Source organism: Phyllostomus discolor, chromosome 6 (genome assembly GCF_004126475.2).
Source record: "Phyllostomus discolor isolate MPI-MPIP mPhyDis1 chromosome 6, mPhyDis1.pri.v3, whole genome shotgun sequence".
NCBI lineage: Eukaryota > Metazoa > Chordata > Mammalia > Chiroptera > Phyllostomidae > Phyllostomus > Phyllostomus discolor.
In genome coordinates, this window is record NC_040908.2 from 24,042,899 (window position 1) to 24,062,497 (window position 19,599).

General features: G+C 38.0%; 1 protein-coding gene and 1 long non-coding RNA gene across 12 annotated transcripts in view; one reads left to right on the plus strand and one right to left on the minus strand.

Annotated features, from left to right (window-relative positions):
- SLC8A1 (solute carrier family 8 member A1) overlaps positions 1 to 19,599 on the minus strand; it is a 322,727-nt gene that overhangs the window by 175,771 nt on the left and 127,357 nt on the right. The gene's annotated exons all lie outside the window — the stretch shown is intronic.
- On the plus strand, positions 4,324 to 5,405 carry LOC118501063. The gene is made up of 2 exons (XR_004903634.1): positions 4,324 to 4,661; positions 5,302 to 5,405. It is a non-coding gene; the product is annotated as an uncharacterized LOC118501063 (long non-coding RNA).

The window sequence follows — 19,599 nt, forward strand, 5'->3', positions numbered from 1 at the left end:
AAAGCCTGTGTAAACCATATTTACACAATGGAACACTACGCAGCAGGGAGATAGAAGGAGCTCCTAGTCTTCACAACAACATGGATGGAACTGGAGAGCATCATGCTAAGTGAAATAAGCCAGGTGGTGAAAGACAAATACCATATGATCTCACCTATAAGTGGAACTTAATCAGCAAGCAAAATATAACCAGAGACATGGAAATAATGAACAAACTGATAGTAACCAGAGATGAGGGGGGAGGATTAATGGGGGTAGGAAGGGGAAGGGTCAACTCAAGGAACATGTATAAAGGACTCATGGAGAAGGATAACAGTGGGGGGGAAGACTAAATGTGGGAGGTGGGGGTGGGTAGGGCAGGGGAGAGTAATGGGGGGAAATGAGGACAACTGTAATTGAACAACAATAAATTTGTTTAATTAAAAAAATATATACATAGAGAGAGAACAGACTACCTTATCAGGATTGTTAGAGAAAATAAACCTGGTTGATTTAGGCAGTATGGTCTTCTACAGACTCAATTATATTTTACTCAGTATCATCCAAATATATTTATGAATTGGAAACATACTTGGCTGAGCAGGTTTCTTTGTAATTCCAAGCCTACTGATTCTTGAGGGCCTCAGGACTTCCATTTACCAGGTGAGGTTTAAAAAATTACCAAATTTAGCACTAGTGACTTCTGATCCCATCCTGCCCCCTCAGCAGTCATTATTTGGGTATTTAAATGCAGCCTTGAGAAGTATTGTAATAATATATGGGTTTGTTTTCAGGTTTTCTCGCCCTAATTACATGAAAAATTTGGATAACTCTGCTTAAAGATATTTCAGTGAAAAACTGAACATAAAGATAGCCAGTGTGTAAAAAGGTAAAAATAATCAGAGTGTGATAGATGATGCTTTAAACCCAGCAACAACGACAAATTCTCAGAACACCATTTGTTGGCATTTTGAGAAGTTAAATTATTCCCATCTGCTGCACACACGTGGCTTGTGAGTCAACTCACATTCCGATGAATTGCTCGCACCTTAAAATATAGCCCTCAGTGAAGTGCGCCAATGCAAAGATGTGGCAATAGCAAAGGAGAAAATACGTGCCAGAGCAAGAAAGAGACAAATCAATAAACAACCCCTATGCAGCAAGATCTCTCATTTTACAGTTCAGAGAGACATATAAGCAGCCTAAGTGTGTGGAGTGGGATTCTCAGGGGAGAGCCAGGGGAGGGCTTCACAGAGAGGGGGGCATTCAAATTATTCTAGAAAAATTATCTGCCAGGCAGATAATTCAGACAGTATTAATATTTGAGTTTAAGGTATGTTATATCATACTACCTTTGAATAATGGTGGATCTAAAATTAGAATTTGAACAGTATTACATTAGTGTGTAGTACTAGTTATGCCAGTCTGCCTAGTTCTGTACAGCAGTGCTTCCACTAAAATAGTAGTATGCTCTTGGACACGCTATTTAATTTTCCTGGACCTTAGTTTCCTCATGTATGAAATGGGGATGATAACAGTGCCTACCTTATAGTGATGCTGGGAGGGTTAAACGCCATATACACGTAAAGTGCTTACTATAGTGCTTGGTGCTGGGTAGCACTCAACAATTATTAACTACCATTTATTATTATCGCCATTATCATTTTTATTATCTTCATTTTATAGGTGATAAAATGTAGCCATAGTGCCCCCATTTCCTAACCTGTAAATTCAGTTGATAAAACAATGAACTTTTAAGTGCTGCTGTGGAATGAGGATCTGAACCTTGGCAGCGCCAGGGTTGCCGTCCTAAATACCTTTCCGGCCCGTTTTGGTCTTCCCCCTTCATATATTACCCGGTAGTGGTGGTCCAACATCTCAGAATGGCCAACATCTAATTTATGTCTCATCAGGAAAAGAGAAAACAATCAGGTTTCTGGGCCTTTGCCATCCTGGAAACTCTACATCCCTCTTCCCGTCTTATGTCATCGCTCCCTGATCCATTGTTTCATTTATCTTGCCTTCCGCTCAACTGTAAACTCCATGAGGGCAGAGAATTTGTTTATTTGGTTCTCTGTCATACGGCTACTGCTCCAAAATTTTGTTAAACTGCTAACATTCATTTTAGTAGTATGATAACACTGAAAATAACTTCCTGGAATTGAGGTTGTAAGTTATTTAAAAGTTCAGCTTCTCTGAAGATAGCTTTGGCTGAGATAGGCTAGTTCTCCATGACTCAGGCAGAAATACTATTTTTTAACCTCTTATTCAATTTCTCTGTGATATTTATTTCAGGCTAGGGACAGACAGAATTCATCACTTCTCAGATTGGTGCAGGGCAGTGGTAATGAAATAAGTTACCGCCTACATCATGTAATCATATTGATTTTGCGATTCATATTTTTCTGAGTTAGACGAAATAGTTGTTTTGGTTTATGCTTGAGTAGAATTCTGACTCATCTCAGCAAACCACTGGCAAACCAGGCACTGATAGAAATAAATTAAAAAAAAACCCTAAAAGAAATTTTAGGTGAAATAAGCTTAATTTGTAATTTGAAAATAAAATTCCTCAATCCTGTAAGTCTATTACTTTAAGTGGTCCTTATGTAAGAGAGCTGTTTTTAACTAAAAATTATAACAGCATATAAATCAGACAGAATACCGTAGTATTTCTTCAGTTTTTCAAAATTGCATTTATTTTCATTGTACTGGAAATTGATGCTGGTGTTTGCCTCCCTTCTCATGTGGTATCTGAAGCTCTCCATTGTCACTGCTGTGGATACTCAGTGTTCCACGGACAGAGCAGATTTCCGGGTGGGGGCAGGGCTGGGAAAAGCACAATAGGACCCAGAGGCCAGACCACAGGCTGTTTGGAAAGGGGTAACTAAACATGGATCCATGGTAACAAGTGCTACCATGTGGAAAACCGAATTATTTTTCTTTCTTTACCTCTTACACAAGCCTAGTAAACTTGCAAGAAATGGGCTAAGTTTGGAAGGGGCAAAGGAAGTCAAAATCATCAGTAAGTGATTTTAAAATTCTGGTGTGCATCAGAATTTCCTGGAGAAATGATCCAAAATATGATTATCGGAGCCTCATCTCAGACTACCAAAGCAGAGACTCTCAGGAAGGGGCCAAAGCATCTGTATTTTTAAAAATCCATTTCCGGCCCTGGCTGGCGTAGCTCAGTGGATTGAGCGCGGGCTGGGAACCAAAGTGTCCCAGGTTCGATTCCCAGCCAGGGCACACACATTCCTGGGTTGCAGGCCATAACCCCCAGCAACCGCACATTGATGTTTCTCTCTCTCTCTCTATCTTCTTCCATTCCCTCTCTAAAAATAAATAAATAAAAATCTTTAAAAAAATCCATTTCCGGTGATTCTGAGACTCACCACGATTTGAGAGCTAATGGCTTAGACTTCACACTTACTATGTACCAAATACTTTACCAAACCACTTCTATGTACTACCTCAGCTAATCATCTTCACTACAACTCCATGAAGCAAGTACTGTTATTATTCCCATTTTATAGAGAAGTTCACCAAGACTTAATAACTTTCCCAAAGTCATATGACCAATACATGAAGAAGCCAATACCTCTGGCCCCAAATCTCATACCCTTAACCACTGTACAAAACTGCCTCCAATATATGGAACGTAATGCCTCATATACATGTAGTCCATTGTTGTCTAAGAAAAATGTAGAGATATTGATGAATCTGTCCAAAAATAATACTACTATTTTTACTCACTGACTTTAACTGATGAAGAAAAAATATATACTTGAAATTCAGTCTATCTTCAGGACTCTTGAAGTTACATGAGGATGGATCAGACACAAGCCTATTATCTCAGTACCTTCTGGGAAAACACTTGGCAAGATTATTCTCCAGAAGTTGTTACTTTTCCCCCTTAACCTTTTTATGAAATATTTGAATGTAGAATTGCTGCTTGAGGAAAAGAATCCTTATGAATATTATAGTCACTAGAATTTGAGCAATCATGTTATGGATTTGTCACTCCAGTCATGAGCGACATAATGACTTTCCAGTCAGCGACGGGCTGCATACAGGAGGGTGGCGTACCATGTAACCTAGGCGTGCAGCAGGCTATACCATCTAGGTTTGTCTAAGTGCTCTCTATGACACTTGCATAATGACAAAATCGCCTAATGACGAATTTCTCAGGCCATGTCTCCATTGTTAAGTGGCACCGGACTGTATTATAAAAGGCTAATGGAAAGGTTTCAGCTTCCAGGAAACGGGATTTGGAAAGGAAGACATAAATGCCCAACTGAGTGAGTAACACAAGTCGAAGCAATGAGAATGCCTGTAATTCCTGGAATGCTCCTGTTTATTGCAGGGGGAGGGGACGGTATAAGAATAGCTTTATTGCACAACAAAGAGAAATCAAGTGAGACATTATACTACTAAATGTATGTGGTCACAATGAGAATTTCCATTTTTCTAAGTGGCACAATTAGCAGATGCTCATAAAGTCTTCAGTAGATCATACCATTTGACATAAGACACAAATTGCTCAACACTGACTCTATTTAATTTTGCTTTACCCCACTCTGCTCAGAGGCAGCTGAACCAAGGGACCCGCTATATCCCATTTCATGTTATCAGGCTTTTATTTCTCTGTTTGCTTCTCTGTACTATGGACCTTTACAGCTGCTGTTCAATTAATAATTGGAGCTCCCTTTGTTACCTGGTTGATCCAGCTTTGGCAGTATTGATCACTCTCTGGGCCATATGTTCTTTAGAGGAGTTGTTCAATACATGCTTCCTGAACAAACAATTAAATGAATGACAAAAATGTATGCCTCAGTAAGCATTCCGAGCCACAGGTCTGCTGTACCTGTCACAGAACTCCTCTGTTAGGCAGAAATCTCCTTCATTCAACCTTCCTCCATCAGCCATCACTCTGCCTCTCCAGAGCTACAGACAGTTCCTGCTGGGGGCAACTCCTTTACTATCTGAAAAAAGTTATCACGAACTCCTAAGTCCTAATTCTTCTTCCACATTCTTTTCCATTGTTTCTTTTTACAGTATGACTTCTGGACAGTTCACGATTTTGATGATCTTTCTCTAGAGTTTGTCTATGTCCCTGTTAACAAGTGGCCCTAAGAACTGAAGATGGCCTTCCTGCTGTGGCCTGCACACTGCAGTTCTGTTTGCTTGAATCTTTATCTTCTCAACACTCCCATCCCATCCAAAAATAGTGTGTTTTATCAACATAGATTTCAAGAGTTTATGAGTTATTTTAGCTGAGCAATGGCTTGCAATTAACTAAAATGTCTTATTATTTTTCTTAAGCACTGCACTCTCTAAACATGGGAAGTAAATACTATTTTTGAACTCCCGCCAGTTGCAACATACTATGAGGTGCACTTAACATACGTAAAGATAAATGTTGTAACAGAACAAACAAGTATAGTCTTAGGATCTAGGAACAACTTCATTATTCATCTTCAATGTATAACATTTGTGATGTTTGAGCAAATAGAAAGTATTCAATTAGTGTTTTCCTGAATAAGGCGTTGATTTCTTTATCTATTATGTGGGAATTATATGGTAGCTTCCTTATAAAGTTGTTCTGAGGAAGCAGGATATAGGTACACTTCTGAGTATAAAATCATGCATAAAGTTGGGCGCGAACATTAGAATTTGTTGTCATCATCACCATCACCATCATCCTCATATCACCTAAGTCACAGCTGTATAGCTGTAGGTGTTTTTATTTTTAACTTAAGTGCCACATAGTATATTTGTGTACATACATTTAAATATATTCAGTTTATTCCAGAAAAACATTTTAAATAACTATTCTGTGATTCAATGTAAACTTAATAAACATCCAATATCTTCATCAAAATACTGATTCAGATACTGACCAAATGATGAAGGGTCAACGTTACATGATTCCTCAAACCATTATGTCCTACAGCACTTCTGCACTTAGTTGTCTGGCCCACCTGGAATCAATTGATGGCTTTCTGAACACATAGTTAGCTTTCTTGGCATTCTGTGTATAGTTCAAGTTGCTGTAAATTGCCCTAAACAAATCTACATCAAACTACAAGCTGATGTTAAAGGTGAAAAAGAACTGGGGGTCTGCCCACTCTTAAGACATTTATTAAATGATAAGGAAGTCACTTTCAGTAGGGCAATGTCAGGTCTCTTTAAACTCTTAACATTTCCTCTTTGAATCACTTTGATATGTTTCTTATTGTTAAGAAGAGTGAGAAATGGCTTGATCTTAAATGGATCATGTAACGTAGGAGGCCATGCTTAAAAGGGACATTTTCCTCCATTTTCAATATTTTTTGAACTCGATCTTTTAAGTGTCTCCTCAAAAAGAGCATTTGATGAACTAATGAAAATACATTAAAATCAAATGTGGCTGACCTCTTCTCTCCTTGTGCCCACAGAACATTCTATCAGTCAGTTGCTGCTCAGAACAAAATTAGCCAATTTGGCTGTAAGTCATCAACCACTTTTATTTCTGCATTCTAACAGCCTGTACTTCTGCACTCCCCACTGTAATCATGGGAGAATGTGAGTGAGAAAGGGCCATGGGAACCAAAGGTAAAAGGCTGTGAGGTCTCTAGTTTGAGAGTTAGAAACCCTGTGTTAGATGTTTTTCAAGGTCATACATCTACTTGTGGTCCCACTGTCTCAATTTCCCCATATACATATTAAAAGGGACATGAAACTTGATCTTTTCCAAAGTCCCAGTATATATCTCTTTCTGTTATAAACATCTGAAAGCTGGCTTTCTCCCTTTCAAATAATTATTTTAACATTGCCTAGAAAACATCTGTTAAGGAATATAATTGATTTTCTGATATTTTCATGTATTTGGTGTATAGTTTGCACAAGTCAATTATCTAAGACATTCATAACCATTGTGACCATTTTCATCAGTTCTAAGTAGGATTCTGTTCATCAGAAAAAGAATTGAGTCTCAGAATTGATGTGCTCAGGCTGGTAGTGATCCGAACATGGACCAGAAGGCTCTTACTAAGGCATGGACGCTATGGCTTGTTATCTCCCATGGAATAAATCACCTGAGATACTGTAGAGTGTTTCCTAACTCATTTCATCAGCTCACAAGCTTTTATTAAGGTCACTGTCTGCTCCGACCATGGAATCCTATCACTCATTAGTCACCTTAGGGTGTGCTGCTGAATCTCTAAGAGAATGTAAAGGACCATGATATCTGCCATTAGAGCTGATATAACATTTATTCATAAAATTCACATATGTTTAAGCTGCAAATCAATTTCTTTGACTTTCTTTACTTCTGTTCTATTTGACTGAATGAGCTTAAAAAGATTGCATCAGTAATGATTTTGGAAAGGCTGCTCTGTGGCTTTGTATAATATAAGAACAGGGTTTTGCCATGTACCCCTTGGTTTATCAGCTCAGTTTCTTGAATCACAGACAATTTGATTCATTTTTTTTTAATTTCAAGGAACTATCCCATAGTCAGTATGGGTAATCCATAAATGTCTGTTGAAAAAGAAGGAAGCCATAATTTTCTCACATTTAATGTCTTCACAAGTTGCCATTAGCCAAGATTGAATGATATCAACTTAATATAAAATAATTACAAAGATGATTATAAAATGCCACTTCTGTAGTGTCTTCCATACATTGGGGGATATACATATATTTAATATTATTAACATACACATAATATGTACAGATAGTACCATATTTAGAAATCTATGTACTATGTATATCTATAAAATCTCACTCAATTCTTAGAACTATCTTCTATGGTAGGTTTTATAATCCATATTTAAATATAAATAAACTGAGATCCATTTAGTTTTTCTCAAGGAGTTGTCACAATCCATTCCATTGCTACTAAAATTTTAGTCTAAGAGCTTTTATAGTTTAAAATTTGATTGAATGGTTAAAAATGAATGAATGTTAGGTAGATTTAAAGTTTATTGACAGAAGAGAAAATAGTTACAGAAATATTCTTAATCCTTTGTAAAGCAATAGCACATAGTCCACTATAAGGCTTTCTCTCCCAGGAGCCTCTAGCATCTTTCTCAGAGACAAATTACAAAGCTGGTCATTTTATTTAAATAGCTATCAAGATTGATATCCACAACATTGTGTCTCCTTAATAAATAATCATCCTGATTTTTAATCAATATTTCCTTTTCAGGGTTTGAAATACAAACAAAAGCAATTTAAGACTTTGATTCCCATAAGAACTGCCGCCAAAGGTCTTGCAAATAGAATTGCCATTTCTGAGTCTCAAACTATTTCTTCACCTGTTCTTTTTTAATGTTAATTTGCTTAGCTCAAAAATAAATCTGAGTGCTTAATCTATTCAACATAAAACAAGTCTGGATTTCTGGCTCACTTGCCTGTTATAATCTTCTTTCCAAAATTCCCAATTTAAAATTTGATTAACGCCCATTCCACAAATATTTGTATGGCAAAATTCAACTACCAGGAAACAGCATAAAGCAAAACTAACAGAGTGAGTTTTATGCATTATGAAGGGACATATGACCAAAACAGCTGCATCTCGATGAGATGATTATTTGTCCAATTGCCCAGTGTGGGGAGGGAGGAATACAACAGAAACAAATTCTCTTACCAAGCCGCTTCTGGGGGTGTTTAACTCTAAATTCTTTGCTGGGATTTAAAAATATCCCAAATTGTTTAAATGATCTGAAATGATATCATAAATTTAGATCTCTTATCCAGGTGATTATTTCATCTTTGAAGAGGTATTAGAAAATTATGAGAGAGCTGATTCTAGTTTCAGGAGTTTAAGTTTTTAAACAATTTATTAGAATAAAAAGGCTGTAAACTATTTTGCTCATTTCCATGTACGTAATACTTGACTTATAAAGAGAGTTACCATATAATTTTTATTCCAAGCTGGGCCACTTGGTAACTAAAAGAGGCATTATTAATCATTACCATACATGTAAACCAAGATTGTTCCATGAAAAAAACTGGGACATATAGTTACTCTCTTCCTCCCTCCCTTTTTCTTTTAATTAGAAGCATAAAGGTCACAAATCTGAAGTTTATTGGGAACTGTGCTATTACTGATTACTCACAAAGGCTGTATCTTGCCAAGTTCTTGGTTTAAATGCAAATGTCATAGCACTGTGCCATGTTCCAAAAACATATCTGCAGCATCTTCTGATGGTACAATTGTTTTTTGGTGACAGTGTTGACACCATCTCACTTCTTGCTATGTGAGGACACATTGACTACAGAGGTGATGTGGGAAAGACGTGTCCATAGTTTGTGCCACAATCTGACTCCCTGCTTATTTCCTTCCTATAATTCCCTCCAGATCCTGACAGTATGCTCAACACACGGCTCCTGCTACACATCAACATCCTTTCTTTATTCCCAGGAAATCCCCCCCACATCCCTTCCCACTCTTTCCTCAATAAATAATGACCCAATTATTTATTTAAAGGTCTGCTTTCTCCCTAGAAATTCTGTGCAGAAAAACTGCAATTAATTCTTTTATGGAGAAAATAACTTACATTTTCTGTTTTATGACCAGAAGAAAAGCAGACAGTTTACTCGTAAGACTGTAGGTTGATGTCTGGTGATTTAAGGAAAATAAAACTCTGCCCCCTCCTAGTAAGGGCAATGAAAAAACTTGACCTTTTCAAGTAGGTTAGAAAGAAGATATCTTCTGAGTGGTCTGTCAGGCCTCTGGAACCAGGGAGGAGTCCTGGTTCAGCCCCTGGATGCTGCTTTTCCCTTCCAAACCAGTAGAGTAGATCAATAATTTGGTGAGTAGTACACCTGAGAAAGGCAAGGCATAATGACTACTTTCTCTAGAAATCCATTCATTAACTTATGAGCAACTCAAGTGAATAAGAAGGCTGTACCTATTTAATATTTCATCATTATGGTATAATAATATTGTATTATAAAAATGTCTTTTAGAAAGTTTTCCCTCAATTCCTTTGAGATCCAGCCTTAAAACCTGAATCATTCTAAAAGGTGTTTGACTTATTGTCATGGAAAATAAGTACCTTTTCACTTTGCCATCTCTTTAAATTTCACAGTCCTATATAGGTTACCTAGAATGGGCAAAAAGATAATTAATGCCTGTGCCAGGGCACCTTCCTGAGCCTGCCTCATGTCAAGAGGCATGAACTGCCTTTTGCAATAGCCCAACAGGGAAGGTCCTCAACCCTGAACTGTCCAGAACTGATTCACAGATCTCCTGCACCTTTCCGCCAGCTGCTGTGCAATTTGTGTGGTGTCGGCACCGAGCATCATTTGTTCCGGCCACTTCAGGCAGCCCTAGTAGCAGAGTGAAAGAGCCCACTTGTCTGAACCGGCTTTTCAAATTCGGAGCTGACAAAGGCTACACAATGCCTGGAGAGTGCATCCCTCAGTTTCCCCATGAGCCCACCCTTGCCTTTCCCACTTCCCACTACCAGTATTCTGTTGACCCCACGATTTGGTACTTGTCTTTGCCTGTGATGCTGAACCACTCAGTTTCTGGTATAGTACATTCCATGATTCAAGACAGTAGGTCTTTTTCTTGCCAAGACCACCTCAGAATATTGATTAGAGGAAAGATCAAAAACAGTCACAGTATTTGAAAATACGGTGCTTCTGTTTGAAAGACTCCACTGAGCAGCAGGAGAAGATTTTTAGAAAGTGAAGAAAGAGAAACATCAGAGAGAGGCAGACACACTTATCTTAGAGTTAAAAACCTTCCTTTCTCACCCTTGGTCTTTCCGTGTCTATTCCTAATTCTTTCACAGCCCACTCATTTACTACCTGCCCCTCACCCCATTTTCTGGGTTTCTCTACTCTCTTAAATTTCATCTTCTTTATTCTCTCTCTTTAACCCTTGTAACTGCCTAAAGGATAAGATGGTCCCCTTGTCCACAATTATGAGCTGAAACAAACTGTCAGTATTGATCAAACATGATGGTCCCACCAGGATCCTGACAGCCTAGTGATGATGAGTAGACTCAAAGAGGACACCTTCTATCCACTTCTCAAAGGGCCTGTGCTTCATGTGTAGCCTTTACCAAAGCTGTTAGGTCTATTTGGTTTAACGATGTGAACATAAAGATGACTATATGGAAACAAGGGAAGGGTTCTGTCTGGAGTGCACAGCTGTTGATCCTAAGACCTTGGCTCATTAATAGCTCTAATGGCCCAAGTGACCTTTCAAGCTCACTGCATAGTATTTGGTCCTCCCTAGGAAACAAACAATCACTTTCATGTAAGGTAACTTATAATAATGATATATTACTATAAACTTTAAAAAGGAAAAAGACCATGTGGAATCTATTTTTCTGTCTTAAAACATCATTTTAACCCATTCTCTTCCAATATTTTCAATATGCCCATGTTATACCTTTGAAACCATTATGCCCAAATAATTTTGTGTCCTGCTTTTTAAATGATAATCACATTTCTAAGTTGGTAAGTAGTCTCCATAATTTTTAAAAGTTGTATGATTCTATTAAATAAAATATTTATATTTTTGCATAAGCACTCCACTATTACAATACTGGACCTTTGAACTGTCTTGATTAGAACTTTGGCAAGTATGTTTGTGCATATGACATTTTCACATTTCATATTATTTTTGTAGAATATAGTCCCAGAAGAGGTGTTACTATGTCAAAAGAGTTAACTGTTTTCTGACACCTAATACAAATGAGCAAATTTCACTTCATAGCTTTTTCCAAAAAGACAATCTTTTGAGCACGTTCTTTGTACAAAGCATTATGTTAGATGTTGAGGCAAAAATGAATGAGTTTAAAACACAATATTTGCTCTGAAACTCATATAGTCCACTTGGGGAAATATGACATACATGTGGAAAGAGAACTAATTATATCAACTACACGGATTCAGAAAGAACAAGACCAATACTCAGCAGGCGTGGATGAAGAGTTAGACTTTTAAAAGAGTCTTAAGACTCAATTAAGACTCCTAGGTTTGGGTGAGTTGAGATGGGAGAGTATTCTGGCTAGTAGACAGTGTGATTAAGACAGGAAATTTAGCAATCCAAGGAAATCCCTGCAACCCAAAAGCACCATGTGAGTAAATGTAACTCATTAGCCTGATGCACACAGATTGCAAACTCCCCAAGGGCAATTCCGTTACTAGTAATAGTTAGTCACCCTTGTCCTTGGAACTTTCTCTTCCCTTGTTACATTTGATGTGACACTAGAGAGGTTTAGCTCCTCTGCCTCTGACTGCTCCTTCTTTCTTGCAAGTCCTCCCTCCAATGGCCCCTTCCAATAAGGCATTCCTCCAAGGCCTCTTCTAGTCCTTTTCTTTCTTTATATTTTTTCTGTAGATAACATCAATTGATCTACTGGCTCTAGCCATTACTTCTTGCTGCTAATTCTCCAGTCTCTATTTCCAGTTCTCAATTCTCCTTTTTGGTGTGAGACATACATTTGCAGCTGCCACTGATAGCATTTAAAATCCAAGTCCAAAAGCAAACTGTTCTGCCTTCTTCAGATCATGTGACAGCCCCACTGACTGGACGCATGTTGCCTTTGATGTCACTTTTGTCCTCACAGTTCACATTCAATCAAGTTTCCAAAATTCGTCCGAGCTCCACAGTGAATCCCATTTTCCTCCTATTGTAAACCAGCAAAATCCCTTACCTAGTCTATTTGATTCCTATCTGATCTGCTTCCCCCTCAGCTCATCCCTTTCAATCTGTGCTCCACACCACTAGGTACCTTCTTAAAGCATAGAGAAGGTTATGTCTCCTGTCCACTCAATAGATCTGGTCAGCTGACAGAGTGAAAGCCAAGCACATTAATGTGTCTCTCCCAATCCTGGTCCTCTACTTCTCCTCATACTACAACAGTACACACACACACACACACACACACACACACACACATACAGTGGACTATTTGAAATTCGCTGAAAATAGACATGGGCTTTCACCCACCTGAACCTTTTCTCCTGCAGTTTCCTTTGAATAGAATACTCTCACATGCTCTGGCCTACTGAGATCTTACACGACTCTTCAGTCCAACTAAACGTTACCTTTTACACTAAGCCTTCCCAGATCTGTCTCCCCTGTTTGAACTCTTGAATTCTAATTTCCAGTATTCTATAGCACAAAATAATTCACATTTCTGTCTGTATAACTAAAACACTCCCTTTCCAAAGGCTCAAGTTAAGAAATTCAATAAATTTATGTGTTTAAATTTTCTAATCTCTCTGACCAAAGGCTTAGCTTCCTCCACCAACTTGATAAATGGCCACTAGAAGATTGCCAGCTAAACGTGAAAGCCTTTAAGGAGCTGTTCAATAGAGTCCTTATGCAACAGGTGTGGAGAAGAGGAGAAGACGAGAAGGAAGGAGAAAAGCCTGAGAACTTATCCACGATTTTTTGCTCCAATCAGTTCTATGATATATCTTCAAAAGAGGGCCAAGAATTCTAATTGTTTGTCTCCATGGTTCTTTAGCAAGAATGTGGCATTGCCAATGTACGTTCTTGTGCTGAGCTCTTGTGTCCACATTCCAGGCCCTCACTTAGGTTACAGTGAGGGCTTTAAGTTCAGAAGACGGCCAGGCGCAAATGTTCCCCAATCCCATCCCATCCATGTGACGCTGACTGGTGTCCTATCGTCACACCGTGGGGTGCCCTAGTCTCCCAATGACTCCGAGGTAGGATAGATGGAGAGAGAAGAAGAAATTTGCAACCAATGCTCCAGCTTTATTTGACACTTGCCCTGGGAAAGTACTGAGCCAATAAAAAGGGAGGGGGTTGGAAATGCCAAGTTATTTAAAGAGCAGGAGCTAAGACATCAGAAACATAAACTAATGTTCCTAAATAAAAAAGGGTGTGGAGCAGGAGTCTTTTTTTAAGACTTAGAGAAAACTGGATTTTCAGTGGTATTTTTGAGTGGAGCATACCACCCTGTTTATTAGGACTCAAGGTTATTCCCAAGACCTATTGCTGACTTCCCGGGTTCATGGCATTTAGGTGGTCACTATATTTTTTCCATCTGCGTAGTGGAGGCAGGATAACAACAGTATTTGCTTTTGCCTAAAGTGAGGCTGTGAAGTTGGTAAAAGAAACATATGAAAGTGATGAGGATAAATGGTCATGTCTCATCAAGACCAGTTCTCCCTGTTATTCTTCAGGAGAAAATTCCCACAGAATTTAGTTTTACTTATTAAAAAACTGCACATGTTGTTGGATTCAATGTGTGAAAAGAAGGAAACCACCAGTGACTAATAAAAGCAATCTCTAAGGCTGACTGCATTTGATAAACCAAAATAAAATGGAAAACTGGAAAAACAGAAGAGTGGCACCTGATACTTACCCTAAATGAACAAATCAGTTATTCTAAAGTGGTTACACACCAATAGACTACAATCCCACAGAGAAATGACTGTGCACTGAATGCTTCATAACCTTACTCTCTTGCTTATATTTGCAAAGGTCAATGCAGAAAGTTATAATTTCACAAATCAATAGCTCCAGATATAAAAAATAGTCTGTTTTGCATTGATTGCTAAGTAACTGGCTGACATGATTTAGTAAATTAGGACGTTCTGAACAAATTGCAGAATTTGCAAATTTGGAATTTAATGAATGCATTTGTTGAATATAGGCCCATAACTATAGATGATATCTGATCTATTTACTATTAAGCTACCTGAAAATTAAAGCTATATACAAAATAGAATGAATAAAAAAATTGTCTTGAGATAATCATATTTTCCCCCCAAGTGAAATAAAGTGCTTGTCAATAGCTTTGGAGCACTGGCTTTGAGTCCACAGACAAGGGTTCAAATTTTGGCTCTGCCTAGCACTCACCAGTGATCTCAGGAAATTACCTAACTTCTTTACACCTCAATTTCCGCTCTCATGCTCGGAAAACAAGGGCAACAATATCTCTGCTATGGGATTGTTGTAAGAATTAATTGAGGTAATGCCGTGCACAATATCACGCAAAGCTTGATGTCGGCGGACACATGACACATTTTCAATAAATGTTTTTTTATTCTAATTATTAGTGAGGCTTAAAAAGTGAACAGTCTAGACAGTGTTTCTAACTTCATTTTGTATAGGACATTCATGGAACAATCTAATGCAAACACACACACACACCACACACAATGAAAAATACTTCCTCTACTTGCTACTTCTCTGATTCACTGCCATGGCCCATTTTGATGCCTATACAACCCTATACCAAAAAATCAGAAAATGTCACATATGTTACAGGAATTTTGTGTGAGTTAACACCATTGGATAGGATTGGCTTTGCATAGAACCTTATCAATTATTTCCCTTTGTGATGATTTTTCTCAACAGAAATTTACTGAAGGATTTTTCTAGTGAATTGGTCACACGATAAGTATATTATTTCTAAATCTTTTATGCCTTTCTAAAGGTCATAGGCTGGGTCTGCATAATTGGCTTTGCAGCACCGGTAGTGATTGGCTGCTTAAGTGGCTTTGAAATTTTCTACTGCAAATCCTGACTCTGGATTTACCTTTCACTTTACTACATAATTCAATTCAAACAACAAAGTGAATATCCTCTCTCTCCAGTATGTGTATATGCGGGGGCGGGGGGGGGGTCCCCTTATGCATTCTTATGTATCTTTATCAAGCCAGTCCATTTGAATGAAAGGATTCCACTTTTCCCTAAACTTCCTTTTATTCTGACCCTTTGAGCCTTCTTTTAACATTATGCCTCAGCACTGCCTGGCGATACGGGGGCAGGGTGGCAGGTCAGGACTCAGTGATCAAAACTGGGTTAGGAACACAATTCTCTACCATGTTGAGAAAAGAACAGAGCTGGCTTAAATCCAAAGGTCAAATATATACAGACTTTCTTATGGGAAAGGACAGTCAAACCTGTTCAAAGTCTCTGAAGTGCGTTTAAAATCCTAGACTACCAAAATTAACCATCCAGCTGAATCATGCTGGTATTCCCAGGAATAAAGTTAGGTTGATTAGCTGTTCCAGGGTTATCTGTTATCAGATAAACAAGGAAATACATTTTACATGAATACTTTTGACCAAAATGGAATCTGACCTTCTTGGTGTAAGTTGAGTGGGTCTGTGGGAAAAAGCCAAGAAAGAAACAAAGAAATGAAGATTGGAAATCACTGCTAGTTGATACATGAATGAAGTGTTTGAGAATGAGTGAGGTGATGTCGGAACTATATCTCAAAAACATTAAAATTTACAAGTCAGAGAAAATGGGGCACACTATTTCCCTAAAATGTCATGCCATGGTTTTTAGCATGACATGCTAAATCTCTGCCTCTGGTTAAAGGCAAATGGCTGGAGTCTAAGATTCTCCACTCTGCTCCAATTTCAGGGATGACCTTGGCCTCCCTGGGTCCACTTTGGGTGAAACCTCAAAGACACGTGAGCATTGTTAGTATAGCAATGACAACGCCGCGTTACAATAACCTATTTACATGTCTTCTCCACTGGAAGGCAGGGGACATATTTATATCACACTACACTAGTGTCTGACACATTTTATATATTCAAATAACCAAACAAATAATGAATGAATGAGGATTTAACCAGGACAGCAAAAGCCTTGCAGGGGTCACTCTTGCCTGTAGTTAGTAATGACATTCACTAAGAAAACCTCAGAGTGTTCTCCATTATAGACAGTTCTGAGTACTCCTGTGAGACTGAAACTCATCCACAGGGCTCCTTAGAGTCCCAGGTAAATCTCTTTTAACCAAACTTCTTGAAAAATAACTTCATATCCCTTAGGGAGGTTATCTAAACTGACCCTTTCCACTGGGACTGCTCCAGCTACTGGTCTAGGCTCCATTTGTGGAGATGCTGTCAGAGATATGGGTTGTTAGGTCCGCGTGGTTCACCACCAAAACAGGACCTCTGTGTCCTGCCAGCACATTCCATTTTGGGATCCCTTAGTTTTTTTTATATCTACTACTTTTTTAAATAGGAAAAAAAATTTAAATGAAGTCTATGAAATGATCGTGGACTTTGGTGTCAGAGATCTGAGTTTGAATCTTGGCTCTGCCACTTTCTGCTTGACTTTGGGTGAATTAACTTCCTGAGCCTCAGTTTCACAGCCTGGAAAATGGGGATAATACAATAGCATTTACTGCATAGCGGGTAGTGAGCATCAAGTATAATGCACCTGACACAGGACACCAAATAGGTATTCGGTAAACAGTGGCCTTAAATATACCTAAGATATCAGGAACAATTTTGTAATGTACAAAAGCCAACTAATTTTTTTCAGGATGTCTGGAAACATGGCATATGTTGCTTCTACTTCTTAAACCTGATAAATGTGTTAGTTACCTACTTAATGTACAGGGCATATTTTCCAATGCTGCATAATTTTAAAAATATAACTTTTTTTCTTTTTACTTTAAGAACAAGGGAAAATAAAATAAATTCACTGTCTTAGAATGTCATTTTGAGCTTTATACCTGAATTGCAGTATTTTGTTAGAAATAACTTTCCAGGCAAGAATACATCATCATAAATAGTAATACTGTTTTGTCAACATCACAATGTTCCTCCAGGTAGCTGATTTATACAAAATAATTTTGTTTTCTTGCCTTATGACCCTGAATTCTCTAAGCTTTAAGAAAGTGCCTGGCTTTAAAAAAAACAGCTTACCAAAGTCGAACCACAAACCACTCGCCTCCATTCTGGCCGTCCTCAATAACGCAGCAGTAGTTAGCAAATCCAAATACTGGGCACTCAGTGATATTATTCCATATGGATTAATCTCTTACTGTTCTCTTTCCCTAGATACTTTTCATAGTCTCCTAGACTTTTTCCCCTTGATTTCCATTCAATTTATTTTTCTTGTTGTAGTCTTGCATTCCCATTTACCATATGTCTCTAGGAAAATAAACAGTTATTATTTCTGTTCATGGAGAAATGTCATTGTGATGATTCTAGGAAGTATTGTTATTTCAGTTATTATAACTTTTCTAAACTACTGCATAAACATTAAATTCCTTGATTCTTTTATCTACCATTAAATCATTCTAAGTCATCTAAATTAGGTTTGTCTAACTGATTATTTGGCTGAAAAAAATCACATGATTTATTATGAGGTATAACTGTACAGAAGTCCTTGAGGTGCAGGAGGTAAAGTACCTTGAACAACATCACCCAGTCCCAAGAAACTTCAGAAATAAATACAGGGTCCAGGGGCTCTGCTCTCTCTTAAACAATCTCTCTCTGTCTCTTTCTCTCTCTCTCTTTCTTCAATGAGACTAACATCCAGCCAATGGATTATCTTAGTGGGGCAGCATCTAATCACTTTTCCAAAAGACATAGACATTTCAGGTTTCACCATAGGAGAAGCATGGCCCTCCTGCCTATAAGACAAATCTTAACACATATAAAAATAATGTTGGCATCTGCTAACCTGTAAAAACAAACAATAGCATGAATGTGTGGGGAAACCAGCTTTCCATGAATTGAATAATGTGAAAGGAACACCGACTAGTCTGAGAACATTGAGCCTGCCGACTGAAGGCTACTCTGGGGTAGAACATGAGTCAGAGCTCCTGGCCCACAGGGTGTGGACTTTGACTCAGTGACAACTCTGTACACTTCCTCCTATGGCATCAGACCCTACGGAGAACACTCAACAAGTATACATGAATGATTACTGAGAAGCAAAATTAACAAGGCTGCAAGCGTGTTTCCATCAGTTAAGTCACAACAAGACAAGATTCCATTAGTACCTTGCAATGAGACAAAATTAGTGATGATTCTTACTTTGAAATTAGACGGTGAATGTCTTCAGTAATCGGATTTTCTGCTTTTTATAATTTCCTAATAGGTCTCTGTACTATGTACATTACAGGAAATCAATAAAATGTTGGGCTATGAAATAGCCAGGATACGAAATATTTGAAAACAACATGCTGTACGATACAAATATAAGTAAACATAAATATAAAAATAATTGAAATGGTAAATAGGAATTACAACTTAAATTACAAATTAACACATGATCTCCTGATAGAACTACCTTTAAGCCAGAGATGATGAACTTTTCCTGGAAAGAAAAATCTTGGCCTCCGATAATGGGCTACTCTTGTGCTCTCAAGGAAAATAAAATAAGATAGCTCATGACACAGATGATGCAAACACAGAACCTGTCCCAATTTTAAGAACTGAGATGATTTATATCAGTAAAAAAAAATGTTCATTCTTTGCTCCTAGCATCTTCTTTTGTGTGTCTTTGTTTAGTTCCTAGTAAGCATGAGGAGATTAGGTTACTCCTTCCTAAGATGTCATGATGCTATCGTGGAGGCTACATGTGCTTCATGTCAGATCAGAGGATCCTGTTTAAAGATGACCAGTGATTATATCCAGGTAATGTGCCTTCTCTCCTTACATGTCATCTAGAGAGTGCCAGCCGTGCTGTGTGTCCCTCTCGTGATCTTTGGCAATCCAGTTACAGAGAAGTGTCGGGTTCTCTAAAGTCAAGCAGAGACGGAAGCCACTCCATCCTTTTTACATACACTCGGTTTTAGCATTTGTTTTAGAAACATGTATTTTACCATTTTCACTATAATAGGTTGTGAAAAGAAAGTAACTGAAGTCAAGGTA